The following is a 15,209-nucleotide window of genomic DNA, read 5'->3' on the forward strand; positions in this document are numbered from 1 at the left end:
TTCTGGTCAGCACCAGCACTGGGTCTGGGTCACCTTGGGTGCAGAATCAGTGGACACCCCTGGAGTCTCCAGAGGACCCTCCATGCGAACTTAGGGTCATTGGTGAGTGAAATACAACATCAGTTCCAATACAATTGTGACAGGCCTGTGACAAGGAACAAGGACACCAGAGCCCTTTCTGACCAAAGGCTCAGGTTCCTTTTGATCAGTACTGGTTTACCTTCGTTTCAAACAGAACAGACAGCTCCACGGTCCTCAAAGGAGACACCACTTCCAGACACTGTAACATGCCCAGGATCTTAGGATAACAGGATCCCAGGATAACAGGAGCTGGGTCACACCAGTATTTCAGGGCCTCAGAGAAAGCTTGACTGCCAAAAACTCTTGACACCCCCAGAATCTCAGGTTCACAGGAGTCCACAATCAAAGGATCACAGAGAAAGCTGGACTCTGAGGAATCCTGAATCACCTGGGATTATAGGAAGGATAGGCTCCAATCAGATATATTGAGGGCAGCAAGCACTTGAGATAATCAGATGTCAGGAGGCAAGAATAAGAACAGAAGCAACAGAAACCAAGGTTACTTGGAATCATCAGAACCAAACTCTCCTACCATAGCAAGTCCTCGATACACCATCACATCAGAAAAGCAAGACATGTATCTAAAGTCACTTCTCATGATGATGATGATGATGATGATGGACTTTAAGAAGGAAATACAGGAAAAAAAAACAGGTAAACAGCTAGAAGTCCTTAAAGAGGAAATACAAAAATCCCTTAGAGAGTTATAGGAAAACACAACCAAACAGGTGATAGAATTGAACAAAACCATCCAGGATCTAAAAATTCAAGTACAAACAATAAAAAAATCAAAAAGGGAGACAACTCTGGAGATAAAAAACTTAGGAAAGAAATCAGGAACCATAGATGTGAGCATCAGCAACAGAATACAAGAGATGGAAGAGAGAATCTCAGGAACAGAAGACTCCATAGAGAACATGGGCACAACAATCAAAGAAAATGCAAAATTCAAAAAGATCCTAACTCAAAACATCCAGGAAATCCAGGACACAATGGAAAGACCAAATCTAAGATTATTAGGTTTAGATGAGAATGCAGATTTTCAACTTAAAGGGCCAGTAAATATCTTCAACAAAATTATAGAAGAAAACATTCCAAACCTAATGAAAGATGACAATGTACATACAAAAAGCCTACAGAACTCCAAATAGACTGGACACGAAAAGAAATTCCACCAGACACATAATAATCAGACTAACAAATGCACTAAATAAAGACCGAATATTAAAAGCAGTAAGAGAAAAAGGTCAAGTAACATATAAAGGCAGACCTTTTCTAATTACACCAGACTTCTCACCAGAGACAATGAAAGCCAGACAATCCTGGACAGATGTTATATGGACCCTAAGAGAGCATAAATGCCAGCCTAGGCTACTATACCCAGCTAAACTCTCAATTACCATAGATGGAGAAACCAAAGAATTCCATGACAAAACCAAATTCACACAAAATATTTCCATGAATCCAGACCTTCAAAGGATAATAACAGGAAAACAACAATACAAAGACTGAAACTACGCCTTAGAAAAAGCAAGAAAGTAATCCTTCAACATACCTAAAAGAAGACAGCCACAAGAACAGAATCCCAACTTTAACAACAAAATTAACAGGAAGCAAGGATAACTTTTCCTTAATATCTCTTAATATCAATGGACTCAATTCCCCAATAAAAAGACATAGACTAACAGACTGGCTACATAAACAAGACCCAACATTTTGCTGCTTACAGGAAACCCACCTCAGGGAAAAAGACAGACACTACCTCAGAATGAAAGACTGGAAATCAATTTTCCAAGCAAACAGTCAAAAGAAACTAGCTGGAGGAGACATTTCAATATCAAATAAAATCAACTTTCAACCCAAAGTTATCAAAAAAGAAAAGGAGGGGCACTTCATACTCATCAAAATTAAAGTCTTCCAAGACGAACTCTCAATTCTGAATATCTATGCTCCAAATGCAAGGGCAGCCACATTCATTAAAGAAGCTTTAGTAAAACTCAAAGCACACATTGTACCCCACACAATAATAGTGGGAAACTTAAACACCCCACTTTCACCAATGGATAGATCATGAAAACAGAAACTAAACAGGGACACAATGAAACTAACATAAGTTAAGAAACAAATGGTTTTAACAGATACCTACAGAACAGTTTATCCTAAAATAAAAGGATATATCTTCTTATCAGCACCTCATGGTACCTTCTCCAAAATTTACCATATAACTGGTCACAAAACAGGCCTCAACAGATACAAAAATATTGAATCAGATCACCACTATGGACTAAGGCTGATCTTCAATAACAACATAAATAATACAAAGCCAACATTCACATGGAAGCTGAACAACACTCTCCTCAATGATAATTTGGTCAAGGAAGAAATGAAGAAAGAAATTAAAGACTTTTTAGAGTTTAATGAAAATGAAACCACAACATACCTAAACTTACAGGAAACAAACAAAGAAGTCCTAAGAGGAAAACTCATAGCTCTGAGTGGCTGCAAAAAGAAACTAGAGAGAGCATACACTAGCAGCTTGACAGCACACCTAGAAGCTCTAGAACTAAAGGAAGCAAATTCACCCAAGAAGAGTAGATGTCAGGAAATGATCAAACTCAGGGCTGAAATCAATCAAGTGGAAACAAAAAGAACTATTCAAAGAATCAAGCAAACCAGGAGCTGGTTCTTTGAGAAAATCAACAAGATAGATAAACTCTTAGCCAGACTCACTAGAGTGCACAGGGACAGCATCCTAATTAACAAAATCAGTAATGAAAAGGGAGATATAACAACTGAAACTGAGAAAATCCAAATCATCAGATCCTTCTACAAAAGGCTATACCCAACATCACTGGAAAACCTGGATGAAATGGACAACTTTCTAGGCAGATACCAGGTACCAAAGTTAAATCAGAATCAGATTAATGATCTAAACAGTCCTATATCCCCTAAAGAAATAGAAGGAGTCATTAATAGTCTCCTAACCAAAAAAGCCCAGGTTTAGTGCAGAGATTTATCAGACCTTCAAAGAAGACCTAATTCTAGTTCTTCTCAAATTATTCCACAAAACAGAAACGGAAGGTACTCTACCCAATTCATTCTATGAACCCACAATTATTCTGATACCTAAACCACATAAAGACCCAACAAAGATAGAGAACTTCAGACCACTTTCCCTTATGAATATCAATGAAAAAATACTGAATAAAATTCTCCCTAACCGAATCCAAGAATACATCAAAACAATCATCCAGCCTGATCAAGTAGACTTCATTCCAGGGATGCAGTTATGGTTTAATATATGTAAATCCATCAACGTAATCCAGTATATAAACAAACTCAAAGACAAAAACCACGTGATCATCTCGTTAGATGCTGAGAAAACATTGGACAAAATCCAACACCCCTTCATGATAAAAGTCTTGGAAAGATCAGGAATTCAAGGCCCATATCTAAACTTAATAAAAGCAATCTACGGCAAACCAGTAGCTAACATCAAAGTAAATGGTGAGAACCTGGAAGAAATCCCACTAAAATCAGGGACTAGACAAGGCTGTCCACTCTCTCCCTACCTATTCAACATTGTACTTGAAGTCCTAACCAGAGCAATTCGACAACAAAAGGAGGTCAAGGGGATACAAATTGGAAAGGAAGAAGTCAAAATTTCACTAGTTGCAGATGATATGAGAGTATATATAAGTGACCCTAAAAATTCCACCAGAGAACCCCTTAACCTGATAAACAGCTTCAGTGAAGTAGCTGGATATAAAATTAACTCAAGCAAGTCAATGGCCTTTCTGTACACAAAGGATAAACAGGCTGAGAAAGAAATTAGGGAAACAACACCCTTCTCAATAGTCACAAATAATATAAAACACCTTGGTGTGACTCTAAGGCAGTGAAAGATCTGTATGATAAGAACTTCAAATCTCTGAAGAAAGAAATTGAAGAAGATCTCAGAAGATGGAAAGATCTCCCGGGCTCATGGATTGGCAGGATCACTAGAGTAAAAATGTCTATCTTACCGAAAGCAATGTATAGATTCAATGCAATTCGCATCAAAATCCCAACTCAATTCTTCAATGAATTAGAAAGGGCAATTTGCAAATTCATCTGGAATAACAAAAAAACCTAGGATTGCAAAAACTCTTCTCAATAAAAAAGAATCTCTAGTGGAATCACCATGCCAGACCTAAAGCTGTACTACAGAGCAATTGTGATAAAAACAGCATGGTACTGGTATAGTGACAGACAGGTCACCAATGGAATAGAATTTAAGACCCAGAAATGAACCCACAAACCTATGGTGACTTGATCTTTGACAAGGGAGCTAAAACCATCCAGTGGAAAAAAGACAGTATTTTCAACATATGGTGTTGCCACAACTGGTGGTTATCATGTAGAAGAATGTGAATTGATCCATTCTTATCTCCTTGTACTGAGGTCAAGTCTAAGTCGACCAAAGAACTCCACATAAAACCACAGACACTGAAACTTATAGAGGAGAAAGTCGGAGAAAGCCTCGAAGAAATGAGCACAGGGGGAAAATTCCTGAATAGAAGAGCAATGGCTTGTGCTGTAAGATCAAGAATCCATAAATGGGACCTCATAAAACTGCAAAGTTCTATAAGGCAAAAGACACTGTCAATAAGACCAAAATGCCACTAACAGATTGGGAAAGGATCTTTACCAATCCTAAACCTGATAGGGGACTAATATCCAATATATATAAAGAACTCAAGAAGCTGGACTCCAGAAAATTAAATAACCCCGTTTAAAAATGGGGTACAGAGCTAAACTAAGAATTCTCAAATGAGGAATATCGGATGTCTGAGAAGCACCTGGAAAAATGTTCAATGTCCTTAATCATCAGGGAAATGAAAATCAAAACAACCCTGAGATTCCACCTCACACCAGTCAGAATGGCTAAGATCAAAAATTCAGGTGACAGCAGATGCTGGCGAGGATGTGGAAAAAGAGGAACATTCCTCCTTTTTTGGTGGGACTGTAAGCTTGTGCAACCACTCTGGAAATCAGTCTGGTGGTTCCTCAGAAAACTGGACATAGTACTACCAGAAGATCCAGCAATACCTCTCCTGGGCATATATCCAGAAGATGCTCCAATTGGTAATAAAAACACATGATCCACTATGTTCATAGCAGCCATATTTATAATAGCCAGTAGCTGGAAAGAACCCTAATGTCCCTCAACAGAGGAATGGATATAGAAAATGTGGTACATTTTCATAATGGAGTACTACTCATCTATTAAAAACAATCAATTTATAAAATTCCTAGGCAAATGGATGGATCTGGAGGGTATCATCCTGAGTGAGGTAACCCAATAACAAAAGAACTCACATGATATGCACTAACTGATAAGTGGATATTAGCCCAGAAACTTAGAACACCCAAGATACAATTTGCAAAACACATAACTCAAGAAGAAGGAAGACCAAAGTGTGGATACTTAGCCCTTCTTAGAACTGGGAACAAAATACCCATGGAAGGAGTTACAGAGACAAAGTGTGGACCTGAGATGAAAGGATGGACCATCCAGAGACTGCCCCACCCAGGGATCCATCCCATAATCAGCCACCAAACCCAGACACTATTGCATATGCCAGCAATATTTTGCTGAAAGGACCCTGATATAGCTGTCTCTAGTAAGGCTATGCCAGTGCCTGACAAACACCGAATTGGATGCTCACAGTCAGCTATTCGATGGAACACAGGGCCCCCAATGGAGGAGCTAGAGAAAGCACCCAAGGAGCTAAAGGGATCTGCAACCCTATAGGTGGAACAACATTATGAACTAACCAGGACCCCCCAGAGCTTGTGTCTCTAGCTGCATATGTAGCAGAAGATGGCATAGTTGGCCATCATTGGGAAGAGAGTCCCCTTGGTCCTGCAAACTTTATATGCCCCAGTACAGGGGAATGCCAGGGCCAAGAAGTGGGAGTGGGTGTGTAGGGGATCAGCGTGTGGTTGGGTATAGGGGACTTTCAGGATAGCATTTGAAATCTAAATGAAGAAAATACCTAATAAAACTTGGAAAAATTAATTAATTAATCAACTATATATATATATATATATATATATACATATATATATGTGTGTGTGTGTGTGTGTCTATACCTAATAATTTAAATACAGAGTCATAATTTTTATTTTCAGTGAAATCACTGATTGTAACACAGCGATATTGATTACCAGAACTAGATGCAAAGGCAATCTTAGGAGGTGGAGCATGACATTTGCAGCTAAAACTAAAGACATTGAGATTTAATGTTTAATGGGCCCAGAGCTTGCCTCTATAATGGTATGACAGGCACAAACAGTCCACAGGGCAGCAATGGAAGTCATTACTTCACAGGCCTTGGAATAAGCATGATATACTACCACTTATAGTAGTATACAAAAATGGTGGCTCAGACAGAAGCCTAAATGAACACAGTAAATGAGTAGTTATAGACTATGAAGAGATTCCATCTAGAAAAGAGACAGGGGATTTTAAATTCATAAATAACAATGAAGATTAAAATTAAGCTGAAGTTGAAAAAAGCCATTGTTGTGCCAGGACCACTGTTAGCCTATAGAATGCCCTTGTGAAAATTATTATAGCACTCTCTTATTTATTTATTTTTTTTGTTAGATTATAGGGTCATTTTCAGACTTCCTCCATGTCCTGGAATTTTAATGCAAATAACAATCTTTACAACTAAAGAGGCAGTCGTTCTGAGTCCGGCCCAACAACACCAAGAAAACTTGTAATGTGGGAGCTGCTTTAGGAATTAATTAGCCCCATGACAGGTATCGAGTTGCCATGTGACATTGTACTAAGGCAGTCTGAAGCAAAGCAGTGATGAGGCAGGAGTGCAGTTTTACAAAAACAAGTGCACCTGGGGCTGCATTATTCTGGGTTGACAGGTAAAATTAACCATCACAAATTCTATCCGAATTAGTTAAGATAATAGTGGAAGGAAGATAGTTCTGTCATATTCACACAGACTTGACTCAAATGTCCCAAATGAACTTGGATTGAACCAAAGACTATACAAAATTTGAAATTTTGTAACACTAAAAGTGAATAGAACTTGTCATAACAAGCAAAAGAAAAACAAAGTTTGGCAAAGTTTGATCATATTTTTATAATACTACTGAGAATGTTATGTTCCTAAGATAAATTTTTCTGCAACACTATTCACGGCATATGCCTGCTGGTCAATGATAAGAAGATGATGAATTAAATAAAGATTGTCCACTAATCAGACATCCTAATGACACATCATTAAGGACATTCAAATGTTGCATTTGCTTCTCAAATTTGCACATAGTTCCTGGTGCTCTGAGTCATATTTCATTAAAGCACATTGATCATTTAAGTCAATCAAGTACATTTAATTATTTAATATGTGAGTAGACATATGCTTGATATGAATCATATGCTTTAGTGAATCATGGGAAGTTTAAAAGCTGCATATGTATCGAAAGATGGCCTAGTCGGCCATCAATGGAAAGAGAGGCCCATTGGACTTGCAAACTTTATATGCCCCAATATAGGGGAATGCCAGGGCCAAAAGAATGGGAATGGGTGGGTAGGGAAGTGGGGGGTGCTATGGGGGACTTTTGGGATAGTATTGGAAATGTAATTGAGGAAAATATGTAATAAAAATATTAAAAAAAAAAGAAAAAAAAAGTCAAACAGATTATTGGGGCAATTGAACACTAACAGAAGAAGCACAGTCATAAACAATGCCAAAATGTGAAAATGCTAATAATGTGGTACTATTTTTGTGACAAATATAACAGATCCAAGAACAGAGTAAAAGAAAGAAAATTCACCCAAAAAGTTTTCAGCACCGAAAAGATAGGACTCAGATTGAATCTTAGAGTATCACCTTAACTCTTCTGTAATAGAACTTTGTGATAACAGAAGATTTGCATAGGAAAGTGACTTTTTTTCCTTAATGCCAACTGAATATTAATGCAAGCTTTTCACTTCTGGAAAACATGAATGCATTTAGTTGCAAGACAAGGTCTCAGTTATCTTTGGAGAAGACTTATTTGATATTATTGAGGGAAAAAATTCGAGCTAATACTTTGGCCATCAAAAACTTAGGTTCTTGTGCTTCACTATTCCTGGATATTTTAAGTAAGCATGACATTCAGATTATTTATATCTTTTTTACCTAGATTTCTCTGTCATTTCTGAGGTCACATTACTCCTCTAATAGCCTTCTGAATGGTTTGAACATTCAGTATGTATTTTTTTCTCTGTGTAGTAAAAGCTCATATCTATATTTTATCAAATGGAAAATAAGGTACAATTTTAAAAGCATGCTTCAAAACCCATTATTCAATTACAACCATAATAACTAGCACTCCTCATTCCCATAGCTTTGACATTTCATTTGAAAGAGTGATCCCTAATTCTCATGAGGGATTTGTGGTTCATTATTAGTATCTACTCAAGTAAGAAGATGTTTGCCAGGGCATGACGGTCCATTCCTTTAACCCAGCACTCCAAAGATAGAAGGCAGATCTTATGGATTTGCATCAGAAATCAAACTAACAGACAAAAAACAAAACAAAACAAAACAAAAAAAAACAAAAAAAAAACTAGTAATTGATGAAGTCCAAAATACTCTTCATGTTTCAAAGATTCATTGTTTTGTTTGCAAAGAGTAAAATTGTTGGAAACCTAGAGAGTACATTCATTATTCTCCCAAGTCTTTGCAATGTCATAAGATTTTTTTAAAACCACAAAGCCAGATAGAATATTTAAATGTTTTTATATATTAATATGATAGTTAACTCTTGATGCTATGGTAATAGTTATTTTCTGCCAAAGCAAATGTGTATAGAACAGTTTTTCAGCTATGTCCCAAGTTGAGGCCAGTAAATGAGCCCAGAGAAGATTCCCACATACTCATCATGTCTGTAAGACACTTAAAACTATGTTGTGTCCTTGCATCACTGCTCAAATCAAGCCTTTCTTCATACTCTACTGAAATTCCAGGGACATATAAAAATGGCCAACAATGAACTCCATCGCAAAAACTTTTGGGAATTAAAACTAAAATATAGGGATATGATAAGAACAGCATTTAAAGCAACAAAATACCTAGATTGAAAAGATCCGCCTTCAGGTCCGACCAGCACCGGGGTAGCTAGGGCACAGAGTCGGCTGACACCCGCCAGCTACTCACAACACCAGCCAAGGGATCTTAAGACTTCAGGTGATTCGGCCACCCTCCCAGCCAGAGAACAGGTCTCTGCCAGGCCCAGGAGCCCTTTGCCTCAGGATCAGTGGGAGCCATCTTGGTTCTGGAACTCCGCTGAACTTAGTCTACACAGGTGAGAGTGTGCACCACAGAAGCTGACAGATTCTGGGATAGGCAGGAGCCACAGAGCCTCTGAGGCAGCACCCTTTTTGGGCCCCAGACATCCAGCCACCCTCCAGGCCAGAGGAAAGGTGTCTACCCAGCTCGGGAGCCCTTGGCCTCAGGATCTGCAGAAGCCATCTTGGTTCCAGGACTCCGCTGAACTTAGGAACTTAGTCTGCACAGGTGAGAGTGTGCACCACAGAACCTGACAGCTTGTGTGACAGGCAGGAGCCACAGAGCCTTTGAGGCAGTACCCTTTTTGGGCCCTAGACATCCGGCCACCCATCAGGCCAGAGGACAGGTGTCCACCCGGCCTGGGAGCCCTTTGCCTCAGGATCGGCAGGAGCCATCTTGGTTCCATGACTCCGCTGAACTTAGTCTGCACAGGTGAGAGTGTGCACCACAGAAGCTGACAGCTTCTGGGACAAGCGGGAGCCACAGAGCCTCTAAGGCAGTGCCCTTTTTGGACCCCAGACAGCCAGACACCCTCCAGGCCAGAGGACAGGTGTCCGCCCAGCCAGGGAGCCCTTGGCCTCAGGATCTGTGGAAGCCATCTTGGTTCTGGGACTCCACCGAACATAGTCTGCACAGGTGAGAGTGTGCACCACACAAGCTGACAGCATCTGTGACCTGCCAAAGCAACACAGCTTCTGGGAAAGGTCCTGTTTTGGGCCTTCATCTTCGGCCAGGAGGAGGTCCAAACACCAGATATCTGTGCACCTTCCCTGTAAGAGGAGAGCCTACCTGCAGAGAGTTCTCTGACCACTGAAAATCAGAAGAGAGAGCCTGCCTCCCAGGTCTGCTGATAGAGGCTAACAGAATCACCAGAAGAACATTCTCTAAACAGAGACAACTATAACAACTAACTCCAGAGATTACCAGATGGCAAAAGGTAAACGTAATAATCTTATTAACAGAAACCAAGACCACTCACCATCATCAGAAACCAGTACTCCCACTTTGCCCAGTCCAGGGCACCCCAACACACCGGAAAAGCTAGACCCAGATCTAAAAGCATATTTCATGATGATAGTAGAGGACATCAAGAAGGACTTTAATAACATGCTTAAAGAAATACAGGAGAACACTGCTAAACAGGAAGAAGACATTAAAGAAGAAGCACAAAAATCCCTTAAAGAATTGCAGAAGAACACTGCTAGAGAGGTAGAAGACATTAAAGAGGAAGCACAAATATCCCTTAAAGAATTGCAAGAAAACCAGACCAAACAGGTGATGGAATTGAAGAAAGCCATCCAAGACCTAAAAGGGAAGTAGACACAATAAATAAAACCCAAATTGAGGCAACACTGGAGATAGAAACCCTAGGAAAGAAATCTGGAAACATAGATGCGAGCATCAGCAACAGAATACAAGAGATGGAAGAGAGAATCTCAGGTGCAGAAGACTCCATAGAGAACATCGGCACAACAATCAAAGAAAATACAAAATCCAAAAAGATCCTAACTCAAAACATCCAGGAAATCCAGGATACAATGAGAAGACCAAACCTAAAGATAATAGGAATATATGAGAATGAAGATTTTCAACTCAAAGGACGGGCAAATATCTTCAACAAAATTATAGAAGAAAACTTCCCAAACCTAAAGAAAGAGATGCCCATGAACATACAAGAAGCCTACAGAACTCCAAATTGACTGGACCAGAAAAGAAATTCCTCCCGACACATAATAATCAGAACAACAAATGCACTAAATAAAGATAGAATACTAAAAGCAGTAAGGGAAAAAGGTCAAGTAACATATAAAGGCAAGCCTATCAGAATTACACCAGATTTTTCACCAGAGACTATGAAAGCCAGAAGGGCCTGGACAGATGTTATACAGAAACTAAGAGAACACAAATTCCAGCACAGGTTACTATACACAGCCAAACTCTCAATTACCATGGATGGAGAAACCAAAGTATTCCACAACAAAACCAAATTCACACATTATCTTTCCACGAATCCAGCCCTTCAAAGGATAATAACAGAAAAAAAAAAAAAAAAAAAAACAATTCAGGACTGAAACCACATCCTAGAAAAAGCAAGAAGGTAATCCCTCAACAAACCTAAAAGAAGACAGCTACAAGAACAGAATGCCAACTCTAACAACAAAAATAAAAGGAAGCAACAATTACTTTTCCTTAATATCTCTTAATATCAATGGACTCAATTCCCCAATAAAAAGACATACAATAACAGACTGACTACACAAACAGGACCCAACATTTTATTGCTTACAGGAAACTCATCTCAGATGAAAAGATAGACACTACCTCAGAATGAAAGGCTAGAAAACAATTTTCCAAGAAAATGGTAGGTAGAAACAAGCTGGAGTAGCCCTCCTAATATCTAATAAAATCGACTTCCAACGCAAAGACACCAAAAAAGACAAGGAAGGGCACTTCATACACAATAAAGGTAAAATCCTCCAAGAGGAAATATCAATTCTGAATATCTATGCTCCAAATTCAAGGGCAGCCACATTCATTAAAGATACTTTAGTAAAGCTCAAAGCACACATTGCACCTCACACAATAATAGTGGGAGACTTCAACACACCACTTTCACCAAAGGACAGATCATGGAAGCAGAAACTAAACAGGGACACAGTGAAACTAACAGAGGTTATGAAACAAATGGATCTGACAGATATCTACAGAACATTTTATCCTAAAACAAAAAGATATACCTTCTTCTCAGCACCTCATGGTACCTTCTCCAAAATTGACCACATAATTGGTCACAAAACAAGCCTCAACATATACAAAAATATTGAAATTGTCCCATGCATCCTATCAGACCACCATGGACAAAGGCTGATCCTCAATAACAAAATAAATAATAGAAAGCCAACACACACGTGGAAAATAAACAACACTCTTCTCAATGATACCTTGGTTAAGGAAGGAATAAAGAAAGAAATTAAGGACTTTTTAGAGTATAATGAAAATGAAGCCACAACATACCCAACCTTATGGGACAGAATGAAAGCATTTCTAAGAGGAAAACTCATAGCTCTGAGTGCCTACAAAAAGAAACTAGAGTGAGCACACATTAGCAGATTGACAACACATCTAAAAGCTCTAGAACAAAAGGAAGCAAATTCACCCAAGAGGAGTAGATGGCAGGAAATAATCAAACTCAGGGGTGAAATCAACCAAGTGGAAACAAGAAGAACTATTCAAAGAATCAACCAATCGAGGAGCTGGTTCATTGAGAAAATAAACAAGATAGATAAACTCTTAGCCAGACTCACTAGAGGGCACAGGGAAAGTACTCTAATTAACAAAATCAAAATGAAAAGGGAGACATAACAACAAATCCTGAAGAAATCCAAAACACCATCAGATCCTTCTACAAAAGGCTATACTCAACAAAACTGGAGAACCTGGATGAAATGGACAAGTTTCTAGACAGATACAAGGTAACAAAGTTAAATCAAGATCAGGTTAATGATCTAAATAGTCCCATATCCCCTAAAGAAATAGAAGCAGTCATTAATAGTCTCCCAACCAAAAAAAGCCCAAGACCAGATGGGGTTAGTGCAGAGTTCTATCAGACCTTCAAAGAAGATCTAATCCCAGTTCTTCACAAACTATTCCACAAAATAGAAACAGAAGGTACTCTACCCAACTCATTCTATGAAGCCATAATTACTCTGATACTTAAACCACAAAAAGACCCAACAAAGATAGAGAACATCACACCAATTTCCCTTATGAATATCGATGCAAAAATCCTCAATAAAGTTCTTGCTAACTGAATCAAAGAACACATCGAAACAATCATCCATCCTGACCAAGTAGGTTTCATCCCAGGGATGCAAGGATGGTTCAATATACGGAAATCCATCAACGTAATCCAGTATATAAACAAACTCAAAGACAAAAAAACACATGATCATCTCGTTAGATGTTGAGAAAGCATTTGACAAAATCCAACACCCATTCATGATAAAAGTCTTGGAAAGATCAGGAATTCAAGGCCCATACCTAAACATGATAAAAGCAATCTACAACAAACCAGTAGCCAACATCAAAATAAATGGTGAGAAGCTGGAAAATATCCCACTAGACAAGGCTGTCCACTCTCTGCCTACCTATTCAACATTGTATTTGAAGTCCTAGCCAGAGCAATTCCACAACAAAAGGAGATCAAGGGGATAGAAATTGGAAAAGATGAAGTCAAAATATCACTTTTTGCAGATGATATGATAGTATATATAAGTGACCCTAAAAATTCCACCAGATAACTTCTAAACCTGATAAACAGCTTCGGTGAAGTAGCTGGATATAAAATTAACTCAAACAAGTCAATGGCCTTTCTCTACACAAGGAATAAAAAGGCTGAGAAAGAAATTAGGGAAACAACACCCTTCTCAATAGTCACAAGTAATATAAAATATCTTGGCGTGACTATAACTAAGGAAGTGAAAGATCTCTATGATAAGAACTTCAAGTCTCTGAAGATAGAAATTAAAGAAGATCTCAGAAGATGTAAAGATCTCCCATGCTAATGGATTGGCAGGATCAACATTGTAAAAATGGCTATCTTGCCATAAGCAATCTACAGATTCAATGCAATCCCCATCAAAATTCCAACTCAATTCTTCAACGAATTAGAAAGAGCAATCTGCAAATTCATCTGGAATAACAAAAAACCTAGGATAGCAAAAACTCTTCTCAAGGATAAAAGAACCTCTGGTGGAATCTCCATGCCTGACCTAAAGCTTTACTACAGAGCAATTGTGATAAAAACTGCATGGTACTGGTATAGTGACAGACAAGTAGACCAATGGAATAGATTTGAAGACCCAGAAATGAACCCACACACCTATGGTCACTTGATCTTTGACAAGGGAGCTAAAACCATCCAGTGGAAGAAAGACAGCATTTTCAACAAATGGTGCTGGCACAACTGGTTGTTATTATGTAGAACAATGCGAATCAATCCATTCCTATCTCCTTGTACTAAGGTCAAATCTAAGTGGATCAAGGAACTTCACATAAAACCAGAGACACTGAAACTTATAGAGGATAAAGTGGGGAAAAGCCTTGAAGATATGGGCACAGGGAAAAGATTCCTGAATAGAACAGCAATGGCTTGTGCTGTAAGATCAAGAATTGACAAATGGGACCTCATGAAACTGCAAAGCTTCTGCAAGGCAAAAGACACCGTCAATAAGACAAAAAGACACCAACAGAATGGGAGAGGATCTTTACCTATCCTAAATCAGATAGGGGACTAATATCCAATATATATATAAAGAACTCAAGAAGGTGGACTCCAGAAAATCAAATAACCCCATTAAAAAATGGGGCTCAGAACTGAACAAAGAATTCTCACCTAAGGAATACCGAATGGCAGGGAAGCACCAGAAAAAATGTTCAACATCCTTAATCATCAGGGAAATGTAAATCAAAACAACCCTGAGATTCCACCTCAAACCAGTCAGAATGGCTAAGATCAAAAATTCAGGTGACAGCAGATACTGGCGAGGATGTGGAGAAAGAGGAACACTCCTACATTGTTGGTGGGATTGGAAGCTTTTACAACCACTCTGGAAATCAGTCTGGCCTTAGAAAATTGGATATAGTACTACCAGATGATCCAGCAATACCTCTCCTGGGCATATATCCAGAAGATGTCCCAACCAGTAAGAAGGACACATGCTCCACTATGTTCATAGCAGCCTTATTTATAATAGACAGAAGCTGGAAAGAACCCAGATGCCC

Source organism: Mus caroli, unplaced genomic scaffold (assembly GCF_978045245.1).
Source record: "Mus caroli unplaced genomic scaffold, Mus_caroli_1 scaffold_5, whole genome shotgun sequence".
NCBI lineage: Eukaryota > Metazoa > Chordata > Mammalia > Rodentia > Muridae > Mus > Mus caroli.